Below are 15824 nucleotides of genomic sequence, written 5' to 3' on the forward strand. Positions count from 1 at the left end.
TATAGAAAGAGCACCAAAACTGTAGATATAATGTACAAAATAGAAGACAATGAGGAATCCCAATGGTTCTAATTAGCTCTCTATCTTATAGCAGAAAACAAATACAAAATTACTAACCATGCAATACTGAAATACAAAGCTTGATAAAAACCAAATGCCTTCATGTGCAATCACTAATAACTTGGAAATATTCCCTCTTACAAAACCTCTCCAACAGCTTCATTTGTATGAGAGCATTATAATACAAACAGTCACCCATTTCAAGCAATAATACGCCTTCAACCCAAAACAGCCAAATTGACTCCATCTGAATTACTAAAAGGCATTTGTGGAAAAGTAGTTAATTTGCATTAGACCTTAAAGAAAATGTAGACACTAGGAGTGCAACAGCCAATAGATCAATCTTTGATTAACCTACTGAATGGTGTACCAACAAAAAACAAAAATATGTGTTTACAACTAGTTGACTTAAACAAAGTTAGAGAAGCCCTACATTATTTTAAAGAGAACAATGAGTACTACAAAGAAATAAACATTGAACAAAACCTAACGGAAAACACTGAAATAATTCAGGATTCCTCATCAACTGGCATATTTTAACTTGTAGATCCTACATATCAAATGCGTCAAGCCAAAGGATCTCCATTCAGTATATGGGAAAAAAGTGTAGACACACATGCCTTTCCTCTACTCTTTCCTACTGGAAAAGGGGGAAGATATGATGAAAGATGCACTCAAATAACAGCATCAGAATACTGCTCTTTACTAATGTATTCTGAGGACCCCAGTGTCAGACCAAACGTCGAATACATATTCCACCTCCTGTTTGAAATTGAACGAGCAACTCTGTTACGGAGTTGCACACACATTGAAAACAGGTTTAAATGTTTTAAACATGTCTGCTACCCAACTACTTCAAAAGATAAAAGACAAAGATGAAGTTTTGCAGTAAAGTCTCACAAATATCTTGGCAAACATGCGTGGTACAAAAGAATACTGGTTCCAACCTCACGCTTATATACAGTGTATTCTACGGAACCTTGGCCCACCCACATGGTTTGTCACTTTGAGTTGTGCAGAATATCCATGGAAGGACTTGCATGACTTCCTCTGCGTAGCAAACCAAAACAAAGAAGTGATAGACATAAAAACACCAGGAGAACTCTGCTCTCCTGACCCTGTAAATGTATCAAGAAACTTTCACCACTGTTTTTATGCCATGCTGCACTTCATCTGCAATACAACAATTCCTCCCCTCGGAGAAGGGGAACACTTCTTTTGGAGAAAAGAATATCAATCCAAAGGAGCACCACACATACATATGCTTTTAGGGATAAAATATGCTCCTAGATTTGGTCATGACAGTGATGGCACTGTTTGCAGTTTATTCACAAATATGTAACCTGTGACATCCCTTCAGAAAGCACACATAGTGAGCTACATACACAAATTGTACACTTCCAAAGGCATAAATGTGACAAATATTGTTGATGCAGATATAAAAACAAAGGCAAATACTATACCAAATGAAGCTTTGTTTTCCCTAGACCAGTTTCAGCAAAAGGACAAGCAAACAGATTCATGTCTTCTGTTAGACACAATGTGAAAGGCAAATTGCCTAAAAACACATACTGCTTTAAAAGAAACTAAGCTTTTAAGTACATCAATGATTACATTGCAATCATTGCCCTCTTTTTGAATGCAAAAATAGATATACAATGAATTGCAGACAATTCCACTGATGTTGCAAGATATGTCACAGCCCACCTAAACAAAGCTGAGAAAACAGAGCTAAAAGACCTCTAAGATGCTGTATCATCTGACAAATCACTGTCACACAAATTGTACATCTTCAGCATAAAAATGCTCTCCCATAGAGAATGTGGATGCTACAAAGCTGTAGACCGTTTAACAGCCACAGCTTTCTATAGCAAATCTGAACACATAGGGCCTCATTCCGACCCTGGCGTTAACCAAGGCGCTATTAGCACTTTGGTTGACGCCGTTATTTTTCCGACTCCGCCATGGTGAATGGCGGAATTACCACCCCATTCCAAGGTTGGCGGGGGCGGTAATTCCCCATTCACCATGGGCCCTTCCCCATTCCCATTTTTGGCCCATAGGGCTCAATGGGAATGGGGAAGGCGCTAATTACGGTGCCGTAATTAGCTCCTAGGTCCCTTTGCGGGTTGGTTTTTTAACGCCTGCAAAAAGCAGACATTAAGTACCAAACCGCAAAGGGAACTTGGAATAGGGCGGTAAGGGTTTAACGGCACAGGTCTCGTTACCGGTGACCGTTAACCATTACCGCCCTACTCGGAATGACCCCCATAGTCTGGCTAAATCTTGGCCCTGTTACATCCAGAAAAAGAGCCAGGACATTTTGAAAAACAATGTATCAGACACATACTAACCAAAACGAAATAGTGCTTTGGGAAACATGTGACTATACCACATAGCACAACATTTCTCCTACAAGAATAATAATAAACAAGATGAAAGAAATAGAAAATACATAGTCAAAAACATGTGAAGCTAGCTTTGTTAAACTTACCAAACCCAGCTTAATTAATCATATAAAGCTATCATTTAAAACTCCTCTACATAGAGAACTTTACTGCATGTCCCTACTCCAACTTTTTAAACCATAGAGAAAATAGGAAGAATTATTGGGCAACCATGACTCACTTGAAGCTGTTTTCAATGTACATGAAAGCAGTATAACAAATGTCAATTTCAAGCAGTACAAAAACATGTTGGACAATGAACACCAACAAGAGAAAAAAATTCAATCACAACTAAATGAAGACTCTCCTGTGGGCAGTGATTCTGTTGAAGTCACTGATGTGACTCTGCCTTCAGGTGAGCCTAAGGTAGAAAGTCCCTCTGAAACCTCACAGACAGTAGAGTCTTGACCCACTGCTGTGGAGGCAATTCTTAGGGCTGACCAGAACCTTAGAGTTCATGTCACACACCCTGTGTGCTGTATATCATTTAGAATAAAGACCCCTTCAGTTAAACCTGTAGTGGCTGAACCATTTGAACACACACAGTGGAAGTGGTTCCTAAACCTCTAAACATAGATACGCCTGAAAACCCTCTTACAGTGGAGTTAATCCAGATGGATGTGAAAAGCTTAGGTGTTTTTAACAAACCTAAGAGGGCAAGGAGTTTCCTTGACCCCAAGGTAGGAATTGAGTTTTCTCCTTTAGTTCAGAGTGCCCAGAATGAAATGTCTAGGCCTGAAAAACTGAAAACCAAAAAGAGTTATAAGAAACCTAAGAATAGCTTTCTTACTAGGCCTTCTAATAAAAAGCCTTTGACTCCAAATACTCCTACAGGAGAGATGGATAGGTGTTCTGACAAGGCTAGGGCCTCTGTTTCAAGAGACCACTCTAACCCTGTTGGATCCTCTACTGAGAATCCTACTGTAAATCCTAATGTTAGCATGGCAACCTCTAACAAAAGGCAAATCGAAACTATACTATTAGGGAAATGTGAGTCTGAACCATGCTCTACCATTTCAGTTCCAATTCTAAAGTCTTTGACCCACACTGCTTCTGAGGAAGGGGTTGATAGACATGTTGGAAACCTAACTAGGCCTTTGAGGGCTGGTAAACTTCAAAGCTGGTGGCAATCCAGAAAAAATATGTCAAAGGCTAAACCCCTTGACATTGTGGGCTCCTCTGCTGAAGACCCCCTTGTAAATCCTAGTGTTAGAAGGGAAAACCCTAATCAGGGTAAAAACAGATCTAAGAGGAAGTGGCAGGATGTAGGATGCTTTGCCACAACCCCTCCAACTAGGATACCTGAGACCCAACTTGCTCCCGTGAGAGAGGTGGTAAGGAATCATGGATGGAGACCCCTCTAGGTCTAAGGTATTTCTTTATAAGAACCCTGTTAGAAAGCCTCTTGTAGGTTCAGAAGTTGTCACAACTTCTGAGGGACTGTTACATCAGATCCCCTATACCTTAGACAAGAGTAAAGTGTCCAACACTACTTGTAGGTCATATAGTTTGCAAATGATAACTAATATTAAAAGGGGTATCACAGCAAGGGTTACAAACAGATTTCTAGTTACTCAGCAAACAGTTTAGTCGACTTGAAACAAGAGATCCATCCATGTGAGGATTAGGGTCTCCTGTTCCTAAGTCTGGGGGGGAGGGGGAGTGTTAGGTAAGATTTGCACAGAACTAGTAAATCTTCCTTTCCTGGTTCAACCCCAGAACTTTTTGCTTTATTAGTGGGATATTTTTCATTAATATCTTAGTGAGTAGGAACCTTTTTCCACACTCACATAATCTTTAACTCTTTTTATGGGTGTCCGTTTTAAGACTCTCCATACTATCTTTTTAAAGTTATCCTCTTTAACAACTTATTGGCAATAAGTGCCTGTTGTTGTTGGGTTGCCCTAGGGGCTCCCCTTTTAACTTTTTTGTGCTAACCTTGAGTGAACTACAGTTCCCAAGGGTAGAAAGGATCTTTGGATCCCTTTTACATTTTATTTAGTGAAACCAGCACACCCCACCTTATGTGGAGTGCTGGGGAGATACAATGTATCCCCATTTACAGTAAAACTGTAAAAAATCTGTTACAGTGACAAGCTTACCTTCAGTGGCTGGTGGCAGTGATACCTTGTATTCATTTGGTGCACCTTTACTGCGGGCTGTGCTCACAGCTGCAGTAAAGGGACCTAAGGATTTCCATTTTTACCAAAATGGCCCCTGTCTTCTTTTCTTTGCCATTTTAGTGTTTCTTGTCATTTCTTGTTCCTTCCCCTGACATCCAGGTTGGGTAATTGTGATTTTTGTCTTCGGTGGGAATCCCCTAGACTCCCCACCCAGGCTCCAGTCTGTCTGTGAGAGCAGAAAGTGAGGGAGGAGTACAACACTCCTCAGCCCTTTGTCTTACGCCTTGCTTGAATGGGGAAAAATCCCAAAGGGGGGCTGGCTGTCCTGATTGGACAACCAGACAGCCCCTTCTTGTAAAATGCAGTAAGAGAATGCAGAGGTTGTGTTGTAATTCCTGATAAATACTGTGAACCTGGAAGCTGAAGATATGTTGACCACTGGAATGTAAACCAAAGACGATGACGAAGGAAAAGTGGTGGAAACGATTTCGAGTGACCGGAGAGCCTGCTGTGTAACCAGAGCCTGCTGTAGCCCTTCCTTCCAATCGACCTGGGGACTATGAAAAAGACAACCCCAACATAGAGGCTAGTGAGACCCACTAGACTCAAGAGGACCTGCATGTTGAGCCATCCCATGCATTGTTGAGACCTTGCGTTGTTGCAATACCCCAATACCCTGGGACCTCAAGCCATTGTGTGACGCACGGTCTTCCGAATTCTGAATCTCCCTGAAACATTGTGGGCATTGTGGTGGATCTCCAGAGACACAAATCGAGTCCATAAAGTCCCCTCACCAGCGTTCGGGACCTTTAAAACGATGAGAAATCAACTGAAAATGTCTGTCTTCTTCTGTGCTCATTGAAAAGGCGCCAAATCCGCAGAACCACATTCAGCCACGAGGGAAACCTTGCCAAGAGCCTTCTTCATTGATCTCTGCTGTGAAGTCCCTTCTGAGGTCTTGTTTTCAGTTTCCACAACAAGGAATCTATTGACCGGGTATTTGGCTGCAGACCCTGAGGTTCTCCTGCTGCAAAAGCTTCTTCAATGCTGAGGTACTGTGTTGGCTTGGGTATGTACTTACCTTAAGCCTGTTAGGATTTCTGTGTAGTTAAGTGGTGTTTTCTGTGATTCCGAGGTCCCTCATCCAGTGCACCAGGTCCCACTACTAGAATCCTGCTTGGGTGTCTTCTGTGAAGCCTCTGGGCCCTCTTCTAACTCTTACCTGTTTGTCAAGTTTTCCTAAGGAACTCTGACTTTTGCTACTAAAGAACCTATTCTGACACTGCCTGTTGGTCACTAGTCCTACTGACCCCCTTCTGCCACTGAGAACACTCATGCTCCAACAATAAGGGAAAGACTGTCAAGGGATTGGCACTTCTGCCTGGAAAAGAAAATAAGTGTTTTAAAAATTACTTACTTGTAAAGAGTTGGTTGGTAACTGTAATTCTAAGAGTGAACAGTTACAAAAGTTCTTACTGATCTTGAATGTGTGATGCACTATTCTTAAAAGTATGGTTAACATCTTTTCTTCCTTAGCCACTGTTTTGCCAGTCTAATAGAAAGTAGATGTGTAGGTATTTTACTCTCCTGTGATTAGGTTGTGCCTCTTCCCAAAAGTAAAGTGTTGGTATCACCAGATTAGTCCCTTGAGGATAATTGTATGAGTGTCCCCAAGTGGTTCTTGCTACCCCTGACGTGCTGCTAGCCTGTCCTTAATAAGTCTGCTGTCATTGTCATCGGGCATAGGACGCAGACCTTACAGGGTCACACATACAGGGGGCCCAGATGGATACAGTCCTGGCGCCTTTGGCCAGGCTCATAAAAAACAATAACCAATACATTCATTTGGGTAAGAAATACCTTTATTATGGACATGGCGCTTTTTATATCGGGTGCATAGTGTATTCAACTTGGAACGTTCATCTTTACAGCAGCCCCACGTGCATTCTTGGGTGGGGCTACTGCTATTGGATTGCCTGGCAGGTGCTGACTCACTAGGAGTGGCAGGGTGTGGCAGGCAAGCCAAGCCTAGTGGACGTGCCCACAATCACAGCTATAAAAGCTGCTCTGATCCCTGAGGCAGACGCTTCGTGTTATTCTGCACTTCCATTCAGCGTAATGCTAACTGCGGCCTGGGATTCAACTTACCTTTGGAAATCTTGTCTCCTTCCTCCATACTTACCACCTGGGGGATCCTGCTCTCACCTCTGCGCATCTTCATCGTGGCACAGCGGCTCACCTCCAAATTTTCTGGACTGCAGACATCTTCATCTTGGCCCCACAGCTCACCTCCAAATCATCCGGGATGCTGAAATCTTCATATGGATACCGCAGCACAACGCGCTTCACCAGCGACCGCAGCACCTGCAAATAAAAACGAAAGGCAAGGTTAGACACTGAGCAGACATTACGTTTAAGGTTGCGCTACCACCGAACCTTGCGCTTTCCCTTAAACCATCACTCACCTGTTGTCGGACGTTGCAGTTTCAGTTATCTTTCCCCCGGCCGCGTACCGCTCCTCCACAGCTGCTTTGGGCCGCATTTCCAGCTATTGGGAAGAAAAAAGAAGAGAAAACATTATTCAGGAATTAACAACAGCATCGAGAGCAATAATATAAAGATAGAAAACAGAAAGGGGAAAAGGCAAGAGACATTGAGAGAAAACAGAAAGAGGAAAAGGCAAGAGACAATGGTAAACACTTACCACCAACCAGGAGAAGCATAGTCGCAGCTGGACTGGACTATTACTTACCAGGGATCAGTGAAGGAATTAGATCCCATCAACAAGCACCCCTGCCAGAAGTAGCAGGACAGAGAGCTCATCATCCATACTAACCAGGTGAGCCTTATGGGCCGGTACAGGTCCACAGAAATCGCACCTTGGGTAGAAGGGTTTGAGAGAACAACAGTCACTAATCAGCGCACTCATGTTTTCTCATTCCACGCAGGAGCAGTGCCACCAATTTTTGCCGCCCACAGCTTACCCGCAGGGGGAGAGACCTGAAGGGGGAGATCTAATTTCTGGGAGGGCTGCAACTGTGCCCCAACGCCTCCGCAGAGACCAGGTGAGCGTAACATCTGCATTAGGTTGTTGCCTACCTAGAATAACTATTCAGTAAAGTGTAACATTGGGTTTTACTTTCCCCCTTCATTGTGAGGTTAAAGTAAGTATGTGGGTTTTACTTACCTTTTGTTAGCTGTGTGCCATCCAAAATAAGTTAAAAGAGTTACTGCTTACCTCAATCTGGGGTTCCTTGATTTCAAAAGCACCTGTAATTGTATATTACATCCTTAGGTTTTACTCACCTAGTATAACTGTGTGCTATGACAAAAGTAGTTATATGTTTTTACTGCACCTAGAATAAGTGTTTCACTATTCATCAAAAGTATATTGTCCAGTTGACTGATTACGTGATTTGTGCTGAGAATCATTATACAACTGGAAGGGTCTACTGCCCTTCCATTACTGAATGTAATTGTAAAAAGTAACCATTGGTTTTTACTCCCCAAGAATAGGCTTGACCTATACTGAATGTGTATGAAAAGGTTTTGACTTCCCTAGAACTATTGTTAGGTACTTCAAATAAGGTCTATACTTGGGTCTGTGTACTTTCAAGTATAGTGTTGTGTTTTTATACTGTGATTTCATATAATGTGTTAGTACTTACTCAACCCCTAGATTTATCAGGGCCTACTTGTATTTTTAATAAATCCTTTATTTTTACTTACATAGGGCCTCATTACGAGGCAGGCGCTGACAGAATGAAGGGGGCCGGTACGGGACCGGCCCCCTTCATTCCGTCAGGGCTGATTACGAGCTTCCCATCGTGGGACCCGGATCGGACGCCTTGTAAAACCATGCATCCTTTCCGGGCCCCGCAAGGGGATGTTGGGAGGTAACAACGGGACGCTTATAATGTGCCCTTTGTTACCTCCATCCCCATTCCCATTTGAGCCCTATGGGGGCTCAAATAGGAATGGGGAATGGTTCCAAGTCCCCATTGCAAGAACCCGGAAAAGGAGCCCGGTTTGGAGGCAGCCATGGAGCTAATAGCTCCATGGCTGCCTCCAAACTCGTAATGAGGCCCATAGTGTTTCAGTGTTTCTTTGGATCATTTGTATTACAATTTCACTTGTACTGATTCTACAGCCCTCTCTCCCTCCTAAGATAAGCCTGGCTGCTCTGTCTAGGCTACCATATACTCAGGTGATACAGCCTTATACTAAGAGTGGAGTCTTCTACTGCCTCATTTGAATAGTTTTACTAAGCCCTTAGTTGGACTTCAGAAAAACTGTCCTAACATCCACCGTGGAAAGTATTCCATTCAGCCAATTTTTGAGATACCGACACATCATTTCTGACAATCATAAATTTGAAGACACAACTCAACTCAATTTTCTATTAAATTTCAAAGGAGAGGTTATACTGCAGAGATAATTTGGTTCCATGTGTTAAAATCGTGGCAAAAATTGCTCTTTAACCAACAAATCGCAGCAAAAAGGCTGTGGTTTTGCCACCGCAATCTATGTAATGAATGTGGGGGACACCCTTGCAACCCCAAACGGATTATACTATTTACGTGGAGCAGGAGACACCTCTGTAACCCCTAATCCCCTTAAATGGTATAATGGGGTACACCTTTATCGGGTCAAATCACAGTATTTTTTCCTCGATTTTTTGTACAGATGACTTTTTTGCCGCAATTTTATTACTGCGTACCGATAATTCATAAAGCCACACAGAAAATTAACAAAATCCTGAGGACACAAAGTCTAACACAAAAACAGAAAGATCCTTCCAGCAAACTGGTTTACTTGACAACCTATTCCCAACCAAGTTTGCAAATTAAACATATTTTGAAGTCTAATTGGAACATCTTACACTTGTTTCCTACCATACCAATATTTGCATACGAAAAAAAAAATCTTTGAGAGATTTAGTGGTAAAGGCAGACATCAATGTGTCCAAAATGAAACAACCAGTTTACAGAGGTACACTGCCGTACATGAAATGCCAACATTGTAACAATATCAAATAAAGTAAACACTGTACATCATCCATATACAGGGAAATAGATTGCCTTAAAACATACCACAACATGTGATTTAGTCAATGTAATATATGGAATTAGATGTCCTTGCAGTATTTACTATGTGTGAATAACAACAAGAAAAACTAAAAGTTGGTGGACTGAACAAAAGTCAAATATCCGTTCCCAATCTGAGAATTCACCAGTTGCATAGCATTACAAAGAATGCTGACACACAATACCACAAATGCAATTTGTGATATTAGAACAGTTAAAACAACCACGTAGGGGAGGAGACATAGGGCCTCATTACGAGGTATGCCGGTAGCCATTCCGCTATTGGAGGCATGGCTGCCGGCAAAACCGCATCCGTGTCCGTGTCCTCGGAATGAGGACTTACCGGACCATTCCGAGTTCGGATGGCCTGGTAATTCCTCACTCGAGGACACGGACACGGTCCATCCCCATTCCCTTTTCAGCCCCTATAGGGCTGAATGGGAATGGGAGAGGGAGTAAACAACGGGCCATTACGAGATGGCCCATTGTTTGCTCCCTCTTCCCGTCGCGGGACCCGGTATGCACGCCTGGTTTTACCAGGCGTGCTTAACGTGTCACGCAAGGGGACCTTGTAATGTGGCGGAACGGGTTGAACGGCGCCACTGCCTTTTACGGCGCCGTTTAACCCGTTCCACCAGGGTCGTAATGAGGCCCATAGTGACGATGTAACACCAGAATGAAATTGCCTGGATTGACCGCCTAGAAACTTTAATCCCTAGAGGAATGAACGCAGAATACGATCTTACTTGTTTCCTGTGGATTTGCTGGATAGAAAATCCTGGTCCAGATAACTCTGACTCAATAGTTGGCAGTTAACCACTATGCATTTCAGTTTTCTCAAGAAGGAGATTTATCAGGTTCAGAGTTGAAATAATGGATATGTTGATTAAATAGTCTGTTTACTTATCAGTTTGTAATATACCATTGTAAACTCTGCACTAGACTGTAGTGTTAACTATAGATGTATATCAGGAGGTGGGGGACATTGATGTCAGATTGCCAACATCGATACACTATTCAATAATCTTACATATTGGAATGATACTGCCAGTAAAGGATCAACACCTATGTGATTGAAATTGAATGCATTGGTACATTTCTAAATGTTGTCCAAATTGTGTCTGATTCATGAGTCTCGAAAACAAAGGGTATTTCCAAAATCTGCAGTGGTTGCTTGACCAATAATTTCTTGATGTGTAGAACTATACCCAATATAAACCCATATGGACAACACTTTGCTGAATCTCTGATCAGATTGTACATATCATTATGTTAACACATCATTGCTGTTATGTTCAAAACATATACATGTTTGCAACAAGACTTTGGGCCTCATTACGATGGTCCATGCCGGTGTCCGCCATGGCGGAATGGGGAATTACCACCCCATTCCGAGGTTGGTGGGGCGGTAATTCCCCATGCCGCCATGGCCCTTCCCCATTCCCATTTTTGCCCCATAGGGCTCAATGGGAATGGGGAAGGCGCTAATAACGGTCCGCAAATTGCAGTACCGTTATTAGCACCAAAGTCCCTTTGCGGGTCCCTACTTTAACGGCTGGAAATACCAGCCGTTAAGGTCGGGTCCCACAAAGGGACCTCGTAATCAGACGTTAAGGGTTTAACGGCGCCGACACCTTTTACGGCGCCGTAAACCCTTAACGCCAGGGTCGCAATGAGGCCCTTTATCTTGATGTATTAATGGAACATCAAAGAGATGCTTGTTGAACTGTTGTTTTTCCAACTTTACAATTCAATGACATTGTCAATCCAAGAAAATGTGGCAGTTTTCTCCTAAGTGATTAACAACTGTTTTTATACATGTATTTTGTTGGAAATGTGATGCATGACTATACAGACGCACATTTTAGATACCAGTTGTTCTACTTTGTTTTGTAAATCTTAAGACATACAATAAGCTAATGATGTGCAGTAGAATTGTGGACACCAGTTATCTCACAGCACATGTGACTTCACGTCAACATGTTTGCGATACTGACCATATTTTCAGTCTAATTTTTTATAAGCTGACTGAATCACGTTAAGGAGTAATACAATGCAACTAACATCGAGTTAGAGAAATCCACATTAAGGACTGCGGTACTCATATTCATAAGCACATACCATCACGTGACCGGAGCACTACCCGGCACCAGCTTGTCACTTGATACAGTGACTATATTACGATTGCGGGATGGGAGGCTGCTTCATTGCTGCTTCTCCTGCCCGTGATTGCCTACACCACTAGTAAGTGGAAGATCATTTCTGATACTCAATTTCAAAAGTATAATGGATAACATGACCAGAGCGCTACCAGGCACTCGTTTGTCACGTGACCCTGTGAATATATTGTAAACGCGGGATGGGAGGAGGCTTGTTTGCTGCTTTTCCCAACCGCAATTCGCTTTACAACACTGGAAAGTGGAAGAATATTGAGGTACGTGAGAGGATTTGATTGATCCACAAGCTAGGAGTTGTCACTTGAGTACTTTATGTGACTTCAGTATGCTGTGAGTGAATACCTCTTTTTCATTTGACAGGGACTGAGACAGTACAACGTACCTATACAGACTATTGACATCTGGGAATCTGCCTAGATCAAAAGTAAGTGTTTTTACCTGACAGGTGACACAATTCAATTTTCAAATCCAAGGTCTGCATGGTGTAGTACAGAGGTTAAAATACGCACATTTTATTTTAGATAGGTACTTAATTGGTTGACAACGATTTTGATCGCCCCGCTTGGGTCTTTTGAGTATCTTTGAGGCCATTCAACTATACTACAGCTTCAATTAGAAAACTGCAAGGTCAGTAATTTACTCCTATAAAATAGCCTAGCGATTCAAATTTTTATGACTTTATTCATTGCCTCCTGAAGCTTAATCACAAATATTAAGAAGTACATTTCTTTACTCATAGATAATCCTTTCAGCCACTCACACCTGAAGAATAGTAAACACTTGAAACGCGTAGTGTCAGCAGACCTTTCAACATAACCCCTTTAATATCAATTTAATATCAATTATTCAGGACTATCTTTGAAAGCATCTCTACTTAAGTTGGACTCAAATTAATTTGTGAAACCACTTTATACTGTTTGATTTTATTTTATGTACACAAGAGAATTATGTGACTGCAACATAATTGATCAGTGTCTAAACTCATTTGTAAAAACATGTTGGTGCAATGGGTAACATATGAACTATATATTATCAAGGTGATATATGATTGAATACAATATGATTTTACAATTTACAATTCGTGAAGAATTCTGAGTGTTTATTTTTTAACACATGTACGACTGTTTATTAAATCATTTGTTTATTTACTATTCCACATGAGTAAACAGTGAATTGTTTTTCTTGAATATGTTCTCGTAATTTTCATTGAGGGAATTTGTTCTTTTCCCCATTATAGTGTGCACTGCCATTTGTCTGATGCTTTTTCAGACAACTCAGAGTCCTTTTTAGACTGCATATATGTGGACAGGTCTTTAATACTCCCCTAATTTACAATCTAAGATAAAATATTAGATGGTCAATTTCTTTATCTACTGAATACAACTCATCAAACACATCTCGGTCAAACCGAATAATATATATTGCATCAACAACCTGTGGCGGTTTAGATGCCAACACTGTTACATAGTTCCCACTTTCTTATACCTACAGCAGAATAATATACATGCCAAAAGAGCATAGATAAGTATACAACCTGTACAGTCTGATTCATTTGGACCTACATGCAATCAACTGAGCCCTTGACTTGAAAGGTGCATACGCTCCTGTGTGCCTGCAGCTGCTTTACTTCCACGGTGTTCTATAGAGCCAGAGATGTTCTGGGATACCAAAATCCTTGTCCAGTTCCTGGATCCACATCTGATGCTTCACATCATCTCAGATTCATTTCAGTTCACTGATTCGGAAGTCTTGAACCTTTGTGTAGCCTCCAATTCTAGTACTGATTCAGCTACATTTCAGATGGGCTGAGTCGGAGCTTCTTTGTTGGCTGAACTGAGGGTGGAGATTATAAGCAATTCACTAATGTTAGCATCTGTGTTCATGAGCTATGCCCCAGTAATAAGGCCTGTAGCTCAATCTTGCTAACATAAACAGTCATTGAGAGACTATCCTGATACAGACCCCACACTGCAGGGTCATATTTACTCCATACCACACTGTATCTGAAAGTTCCCTTTTACTCTCACTGGTCATCATTACGTGCCATCGGTGTTGTAATTGAATGACAGCTCCTTTTGAGCAATTAGGGATCTGCAATGTTACCTGAAATGCAGACAGAGGAAATTAGTAGGTGAGTGCACACCTCACAATGCATTCATAGTGGTATATCAATACCCCGACTTATGCTACGCACTAACTGTGTCATGCCAGATGGACTGTGATGTCATTTCAGTATCCTTCTGCATTTGGTATCACACAAATATAACAAGGACGCGCACTGCGAGTCCCAAAACATTGACGTTTTAAAATCAAATTTAAACACAGTTCATTGAAGAAATAGAGGGGGGTTGGGGTATTAATTAAGGTGGGGCACATGGGGGAGTTGCAGAGGGTCTCCCCTCACATTTATTTTCGATAAACTGTCAGAATTAGAGGAATAAAATGTGATGTATCTGGACTCGCAGTAAAATGTTTGTTATTTTCATGTAGATCCCTGCATTTCAGATTCACTCATTGCATGTGATATTGAAGGCTGAATATTAAAGCAATGGAAAGTGCATCCATCAACTTACTTGCTTATACATATTTCTGTTCACTAGTCCCCATTCTGCATTCAAATACGTTAAATAACAGACATTGTTTCTATTATGACATGTGTCATAACCATCTTTGATCTCTTACAAGTCTTTGTTGCACATTCCTGTGGTTTCCACTATGGCCAGTAACTTGTGGAGGTCTACTTTTCTATAGCTCGATTTGTTGTTTGACTGGTGTGTTGGTTTACCTGTAAATTTCCATTATCAAACCATGATACCAGATATCCCTTATGTTGAAACTATCTGCAGAATACAAAAAAAGACAATACAAAAGCAAGTTAGAACAATAGGAAGGCTCAGGCCTGGTTACGTCCTTGGGGACAGTGGAAACAGATGCAGTGACTGCCATAGTCCCAACATGGGATGCAGGGGCTGGAGTGAAAGTCTGCATTTAGGCTTCTGATGCTCTCGCATAATCCACGTCAGACATGCATTTGTGAAAGGCATAACAAGGGTGAAAAACCTGCTCTGGCTTGCATTCAGCTGGTTTCTGAAGAAATCCAAAGAAAAAATCCACCCTACCCACAGTCCCAAGACGCTCCCAAGTCACAGGTACCACCCTGCCTCGTCATTATGCATTCATGCCTATACCAGGGTAAGACTGCACATCCAAATAAGTGACTACATGTGCAACATCTAGTCTCCTCCCATATCAGTTTCTGGTTATAACCGTGCAAAAAAAGAAAGTAATTGTGGACAAACAGTACGTAGCAGAATCCCAAGATTATATGAAGAACAGCGCAATTAGGTTTAATTTCTGCTTGCAATGTACCTTTTACAGATGGTTGGCATGAACCCGGGCAGGCTGGATCTCCCAAACCGTCATGGCTGACCCAGTAAATAAAAGTTTCTGAAACAGTCCCCACCACCTGTATGCCAGTGTTGACATCCATTGATGTAAGATAAACATGAGCATTTGACTGACAAATGGTCTTACTTTTTAAGAACAAACAGCAAACAAAATCCCAAGGGTGAAGACAATGGCAGGCCTCTAACTGTTCTTTTGGCAACACTTCGTCCACCTGCATATGGATATGTCTGATAGTAGAGATCAAATGTCTGCAGTGGTCAAGAAGGACATCATCAGAGAGGAGAATACTGGCAGACACATTGTTCACAGGTGGTGAGGAGGGTAAACTAATGTGCTGCCCACAGAGTATCTCATGGTGGCCCAGCCTCGTTTTTCTATTTCCAGCATTTCTGATGCTGAGCAACACAAGTGCCAACACTTCTCGCCACTTGAGGCTAATATCAGTACAGATGATAGAAAGTCTATTTTTGTTGACACTATTTTGGCCTTTCACTAGCACGACTGATTGTGAATGGTTTGCGC

This window comes from Ambystoma mexicanum, chromosome 2p (genome assembly GCF_040938575.1).
Source record: "Ambystoma mexicanum isolate Mex_15411 chromosome 2p, UKY_AmexF1_1, whole genome shotgun sequence".
Lineage (NCBI taxonomy): Eukaryota > Metazoa > Chordata > Amphibia > Caudata > Ambystomatidae > Ambystoma > Ambystoma mexicanum.